General features: G+C 42.9%; 1 non-coding gene across 1 annotated transcript; it reads right to left on the reverse strand.

Moving 5' to 3' along the window:
• Positions 1–4,262: 4,262 nt before the first annotated feature.
• Trnar-acg (transfer RNA arginine (anticodon ACG)) lies at positions 4,263–4,335 on the reverse strand. Its single transcript has one exon. It is a non-coding gene; the product is annotated as a tRNA-Arg (tRNA).
• Positions 4,336–7,039: the final 2,704 nt, after the last annotated feature.

The raw sequence follows: 7,039 nt of genomic DNA on the forward strand, positions 1-7,039 counted from the left end.
AAATATTTTTGTGATTTGTCAACAGCATGTTGAAATTTACAACGTTTTCACTAAATTTAGTGTTTTTTTAAACCAGTAAAACAGGGGGTGGGGCTAACAGTGACACCCACACTGGGGGTGGGGCTAACAGTGACACCCACACAGGGGGTGGGGCTAACAGTGGCACTAACACAGGGGGTGGGGCTAACAGTGTCAGGCATCTGTTCCATTATGTGTCCTGGATACGCCCCTTTTGACTGGACTACTAACCTAGAAAGGTCAACGTTCTAATTAATGGACGCCAATGAAGGCAGGAGTCAACGACCGGCGTCCAACAACGATTGGCGGTTTGTAGGCTACAGCTCCCACTTGTTGTACAGCTCCCGCTTCACATTGTTGTTTGACATACGATTCATCCCAACATGACCCCCCCCCCTTTCATCCCAACATGACCCCCCCCCCCTGCCGTCACTATCAAAACATTCAGTTGTCATAACAGTGTTTCAAAATCAGGCAAACGTCACGTGGTGAGGTTAGGGCGGGGACAGGTGGGGGTGTCGCTTTTTGGGGGTGTTACTTTCTGGGGGTGTCACTTTCTGGGTGTCAGATGTTTTCTAGTGGTGATGTAACATACAATTGTTCTATATTCTAGTGCTGATGTTACATACATTGTTCTATATTCTAGTGGTGATGTTACACACAATTGTTCTATATTCTAGTGGTGATGTTACATATTGTTCTATATTCTAGTGGTGATGTTACATAAATTGTTCTATATTCTAGTGGTGATGTAACATACAATTGTTCTATATTCTAGTGGTGATGTTACATACAATGTTCTGTATTCTAGTGGTGATGTTACATACAATTGTTCTATATTCTAGTGGTGATGTTACATACAATTGTTCTATATTCTAGTAGTGATGTTACATACAATTGTTCTATATTCTAGTGGTGATATTACATACAATTGTTCTATATTCTAGTGTTGATGTTACATACAATTGTTCTATACTCTAGTGGTGATGTTACATACAATTGTTCTATATTCTAGTGTTGATGTTACATACAATATTGTTCTACACCAACTCCGCCCCATTACACAATATACCAACAAAAAAAACAACCACCCCACACCAACAACAAAAGACAGCCACCCCACACCCGTGTCGTGTTATATGTGGCGAGGTCAATTCAATAACAGATCGATTGAAATCTAACAAATCTGTTGTACTGAACGTTTAAAGGCTGGAGTTTATTTCAACGGAGGAAATAACCGTGACCTCATATACGTGACCTCATAGACTCCTTACAGGAAGAGGTGGGAGGGGGTGAAGTGGACGGGTATTTGACCAGGCACTTCCAGGATGAATCACTGACAGAAATTCCAGACGTGAGTCGCAGAACTCTCTGGGATTAACTGGGATGGGTGGGGGGGGGGGGGGGGGATAGAGAGTAAATGTCCTACAGCTCACACAGCTGTAAGTATTTAGTTCTATCTAAGCTGTACGACACGTTTATACGAGCTGACATTCGCGTATAGCATAGCGACACACAGACAGACAGACTGACTGACAGACTGACAGACAGACATACAGACAGAAAGACTGACTGACAGACAGACAGACAGACAGACAGACAGACAGACAGACAGACAGACAGCCAGACAGACAGACAGACAGACAGACAGCCACAGCCACTGACACACAGGTATTTGTAAACAACAAAAAAACATTCCACTCCCCCACACTACCACCCACCCCCCGCCCCACCGGATGAATTCATGTACATATAACCCACTAGCACACATAGCTGTGTTGTGCCGTCTGTGCGCTGTGCTATCTGTGTGATACTGGGGCACAACATAATTTAGGTGGCAACACACACTCTCTTCATTCACACATTACTCAACACAATATACACATTATACAACACATACACATTATACAACACATACACATTATACAACACATACACATTACGCAACACAACATACACATTACACAACACAGCAAACACATATCAGCAGTACAACACATAACATAGTCACCGTGAAAGTTAGAGAAAACTGAGAGGCGGGGCTGGCATTGTGGCTATATAAGCTAGCATGTTTGTTCAAAATGAAAACCATATTACACAATATTATTTAATTTACTTAAGCGTGTAAAACAGGTCATTTAATGAAGTATGTCACGTGTAGAGGTCATGTGACCAACCCAAGTAATGGTCACTGAATGACATCGGTCAGTTTTAGCACGTGATCCATCAACCGTGGACCATACGTCACACTGGAAAGGTCGAAAGGTTATTTTTAAAGTCAAATTATTAAATAAGCCAAAATGATCCAACTATTGACTAAAATTAAAGAGTTTTAGATCATACGAAAGTTTAAATAGAATTTTTAGATAAATTTAGTTTTTGATGTACGGGGTGGGGTGGGGTTGGTATTTTCTTGCTCTTTATGTCACAAGACTTTCAGTGTCACACGGTGTCACTGTCACTGTCAAGTTGACCAACGGTCAGTTGTCCAGTGCAGCGATAGTCCCAATCACTTTGACCTTGACCTCCTTAAAACGCCCTTACTTTCAGACAATAGTGACGTCACCGCCTCCCCCTCCCACAGATCAGTAACTCCAGACCGTAGGGCCCTAATTGGTTTCATGGCTACCGGAAGTGTGACGTAGGTAGAGTGACGTTCGCTGAACGAAATTTGTCTGACCTTTAGCAGAGCTAGCAGACGGCACAGGGTAACAGACAGACGTAGTTTGACAGACAGACGAAGTCTTCTGTTTGTTTTTTGTGTTTTGTGTTTGGTGTTTGTGTTTGGTGTTTGTGTTTGGTGTTTGTGTTTGGTGTTTGTGTTTGGTGTTTGTGTTTGGTGTTCGTGTTTGATGTTTGTGTTTGGTGTTTGTGTTTGGTGTTCGTGTTTGGTGTTTGTGTTTGGTGTTTGTGTTTGGTATTCGTGTTTGGTGTTTGTGTTTGGTGTTTGTGTTTGGTGTTTGTGTTTGGTGTTTGTGTTTGGTGTTTGTGTTTGGTGTTTGTGTTTGGTGTTCGTGTTTGGTGTTCGTGTTTGGTGTTCGTGTTTGATGTTTGTGTTTGGTGTTTGTGTTTGGTGTTTGTGTTTGGTGTTTGTGTTTGGTGTTTGTGTTTGGTGTTTGTGTTTGGTGTTTGTGTTTGGTGTTTGTGTTTGGTGTTTGTGTTTGGTGTTTGGTGTTTGTGTTTGGTGTTTGGTGTTTGGTGTTTGGTGTTTGTGTTTGGTGTTTGGTGTTTGTGTTTGGTGTTTGTGTTTGGTGTTTGTGTTTGGTGTTTGTGTTTGGTGTTTGTGTTTGGTGTTTGGTTACCTGGTCACGATGACAGCCACTGACCAAAAAGTGCTGACACAGCAGTTTGACTGAGTGAACACATGTCAGCCTGACATGTCAAAGACAGACTGGTCACTGTGTGTGTGTGTGTCTTTACGTGTGTGTGTTAACGTGATTGTGTTTACGTGTGTGTCTGTTAACTTGTGTGTTTACGTATGTGTTTACGTGTGTGTGTGTTTCATTATTCGCTTTTTGTCCTGGCGGGGGGGGGGGGGGGGGAGTGACCTACTCACCTGCACATGTCATGGGGTGACTAGGGTGTCCCTCTCCACCCCATCCATCCCAAAGTGACTAGAGGACCCCCCCCCCCTCTCCACCCCACCACTGACTGTTGTGTAGGTGACTAGGTTAATTTCCTGTCAGATCGTAACACCCCCCCCCCCCTCAACAACCTGCACCAAGATTGTACTTTAAGGACTGGAGCAGTTCCATTCCCCCCAACCTGGAGCAGCTCCAAGCAGTGCAGGATCACGTGATCCCCGTATCAGAAACTGACAGCGATGTTTTGTATTAGCTCGACACACATTGGAGACTCAGTGTCAACACCAGCACAGCCAACTTTTCAAGACCACACCCCCAAACTTTCCAAGACCACACCCCCAAACTTTTCAAAGACCACACCCCCAAACTTTCCAAGACCACACCCCCAAACTTTCCAAGACCACACCCCCAAACTTTTCAAAGACCACACCCCCAAACTTTTCAAAGACCACACCCCCAAACTTTTCAAAGACCACACCCCCAAACTTTTCAAAGACCACACCCCCAAACTTTTCCTAAACCACACCCCCAAACTTTTCAAAGACCACACCCCCAAACTTTTCCAAAACCACACCCTTACCATTCTAGAACACACTCCAAAAAAAATGTTACAATGTTGCTCACCGCTCAATATCAGAACACACCAACAAAAAAAAAATTCGAGCCTGCCAGGATTCGAACCTGGAATCTTCTGATCCGTAGTCAGACGCGTTATCCGTTGCGCCACAGGCCCTGTTAACGCTGTTGACACTCGAATCGTCAGTGTTGTAGTCAGACCATATTCTGTAGTTCATGTGCCAAAGTCTTACTGACGCTGTTTTAGTATTTGACACAAAGATACACGTGTATATGAGAAGGAGGGGGGGGGGGGGGGTATTTGAACCTGGAACCTAAACACTTCGTACCACTTACACTATGTTTGACCACAATTTGAATTGTCTCAAGTAAAGGTTATGGATCGATCAAATCACTCACCTACAGATAAAATCACTCACCTACAAATCGATACTCACCTGCCGCTCGAGCCTAACTTTTGACTAGCCTGCACGTGCTCAAAACTTGACCTTGAAAGTTTGAAGTCATGCCAGGTCACCCCGACCTTCTCTAAAAAAATCTTCGCGCATGCGTAGTAAAAACTAATGTGACCTACTTAGGTCGAGTCATTTTTATTTTGACATTGTATAATTCCTTATATGGAATGATGGTGTAACACCTGGGGTTTTTCCACTGGCTTATTAAGGTGTTTGAGACATAGAAATTTTCCATTAAAATCTGATTGAATGATTCTGATCAGATGATTATCCCAACCAATGGCGACATGAGTTGAGGATAACCTCCCCTGTCACAGAAGTCTTTAATTGCACTGCACACTCGCAACACGGGGCAGTTTTTCTTGACCTGGCAGTCTACGAGGCAGTTTTACCTTGGTCAGGCAGCCGTCCATATTGTCCGGCTATAGACTCTGACCATTTGAACGTGAGAGTACTTAAGACCTGTGTGTGCCTTGCTTTTTTAAGTTGATTTAATCTTCTAGTTAATATTACTTGTCGCTAAGTAATTCTAGAAACTACAGCAGTGTTGTGTGGCCTGTAGCTGTTCTTTAGACAGTGTAGAAATCTGTGATAGTGTTTTTTCCTACATTGTGTAAGTTGGGTTTTTGATATTTTATACATTAAATATTTTATTTAGTTCAACCTTGTGTTCTGCCACTTCTGAGTTCGCTGATTAAAAGGTCGTATGTAGATTGGATGAGTGTTAATTACAATAGTATCACTAGCTGCCCTAGACATTAAATTCGAGCCCTAGTGGTCGTTGTGTTAAGTGTTCATCCACCTAGGCCGTAAGGCATTTGCATATGACCCCGAAAAAAGAATCCGGGGACGTTCTCCTTCTATTTGGCTGATAGATAGGTTAACGTTACAAAGTGGGGGCCCGTCCGGGATTTAATCTGTCGTTCCAGTTGTTGGTTATATCAGTTGAATACTAAGGTTAGTTGGATTTAGTTGTTTTTATATCCAGTAGCGCAGTGTTCTTACAACGCGCGCTCAGGCTAGAGTTATCTAGGTCAAATAAGCAGACGTGTCACGTCCTACATTTAGAGGTCAAGTACACGGCCCAACGCTGTGTATTAATTCAAAGGATCTAGGCTTGTTGTGATTTGAAAGTTAGTGTTATGGAGTCTTTTTTGGCTAATCCTACTGTTGAAGATGTAGAAAAGTTGAGTAGAAAAGTTTTGGTTAGTGTTGTTAAGGAATTGAAATTGGATTATTCTGTTACGCAGAAGTCAGAGGTGTTGAGAGATAAAATTGTTGTTCATTTCATTAATGAAGGAGTATTTGATGAAAGTTTGTTGGCTGGTGTGTTGCTCCGCGAGGAGAAACCTCTAGAGAAGGTAGAATTAGAAGCTAGAATTGCTTTAGAGAAGGAGAAAGTTGCTCTAGAGAGACAGGAGTTAGAGGCTAAAATTGCTTTAGATATGAGGAGGTTGGAATTAGAGTTTGGTCAAGTTAGTGATGTCACTTCTCAGGTAGATCCAAAAAAGTTGTCGGTAGGGCAAGTGATTGCCAAATTTGGGAAATTAGTTCCTAAATTTGATGAAACAGATTTGGTCGTTTTCTTTAACTCATTTGAGAGTTTAGCGAAGACATGTGAATGGCCCGAAACTTCCATTACTGCTTTATTGAGCTTTGTCCTTACTGGGAAAGCTGCAAAAACATACCAGGCACTCTCTCACGACGTTCAAAATAACTATAGTTTGGTCAAGACTGCCATTTTAAAGGCCTACGCACTGACGCCCGAGGCCTATCGGACAAAATTCCGAACACTCCGCAAGTTACCCACACAATCATATGTGGAATTTCTCTTTGAAAAGGAGAAAATATTCTCAAGGTGGCTACACTCTGAGGAAGTTTCTGAGTTTGAGAAACTCAGGTCTCTTATCCTAAGGGAAGAATTCCTATCGTCCCTGCCTGAAGAGATACGACTACACATTCTGGATAACAAGATAACTGACATCCAGAAGGCTGCTGAGTCGGCTGACACATATATGTTGGTGCATAAGAAACCACCAGTGTCAGGAAACCGCCTCAACCCCGTGCTTCCCCTTTTTGGCAGCAATCATCCTGTTGGCCAACATTTGAAGGCATTACAGTCCAGAGAGAAACCAAGATCAACTCTCAATCGTCGAGCAGTATGCCGGTTCTGCAAAAGACCTGGTCATCTTGTCAAGGACTGTTACAAACGTCGTCAATATAACAGAGAGGTGGTGCGTACTTTCGCGCACTATGCTCTATCCCCTCAAGCTGCCGGTTCAAATATGAACTCTAGAATTCTAAAGGACTCTAACCCTAAGTGTCCGCAAGAAGGTAGTCAAGTCTCCACACATTATGTGCAGTCACATTTTGACTGTTCTCGCCACCATCCAGTTTCTTCCGAGT

The sequence above is a fragment of the Physella acuta genome, unplaced genomic scaffold (assembly GCF_028476545.2).
Source record: "Physella acuta isolate Inbredline_101_S28 unplaced genomic scaffold, ASM2847654v3 ptg001326l, whole genome shotgun sequence".
Classification (NCBI taxonomy): domain Eukaryota; kingdom Metazoa; phylum Mollusca; class Gastropoda; family Physidae; genus Physella; species Physella acuta.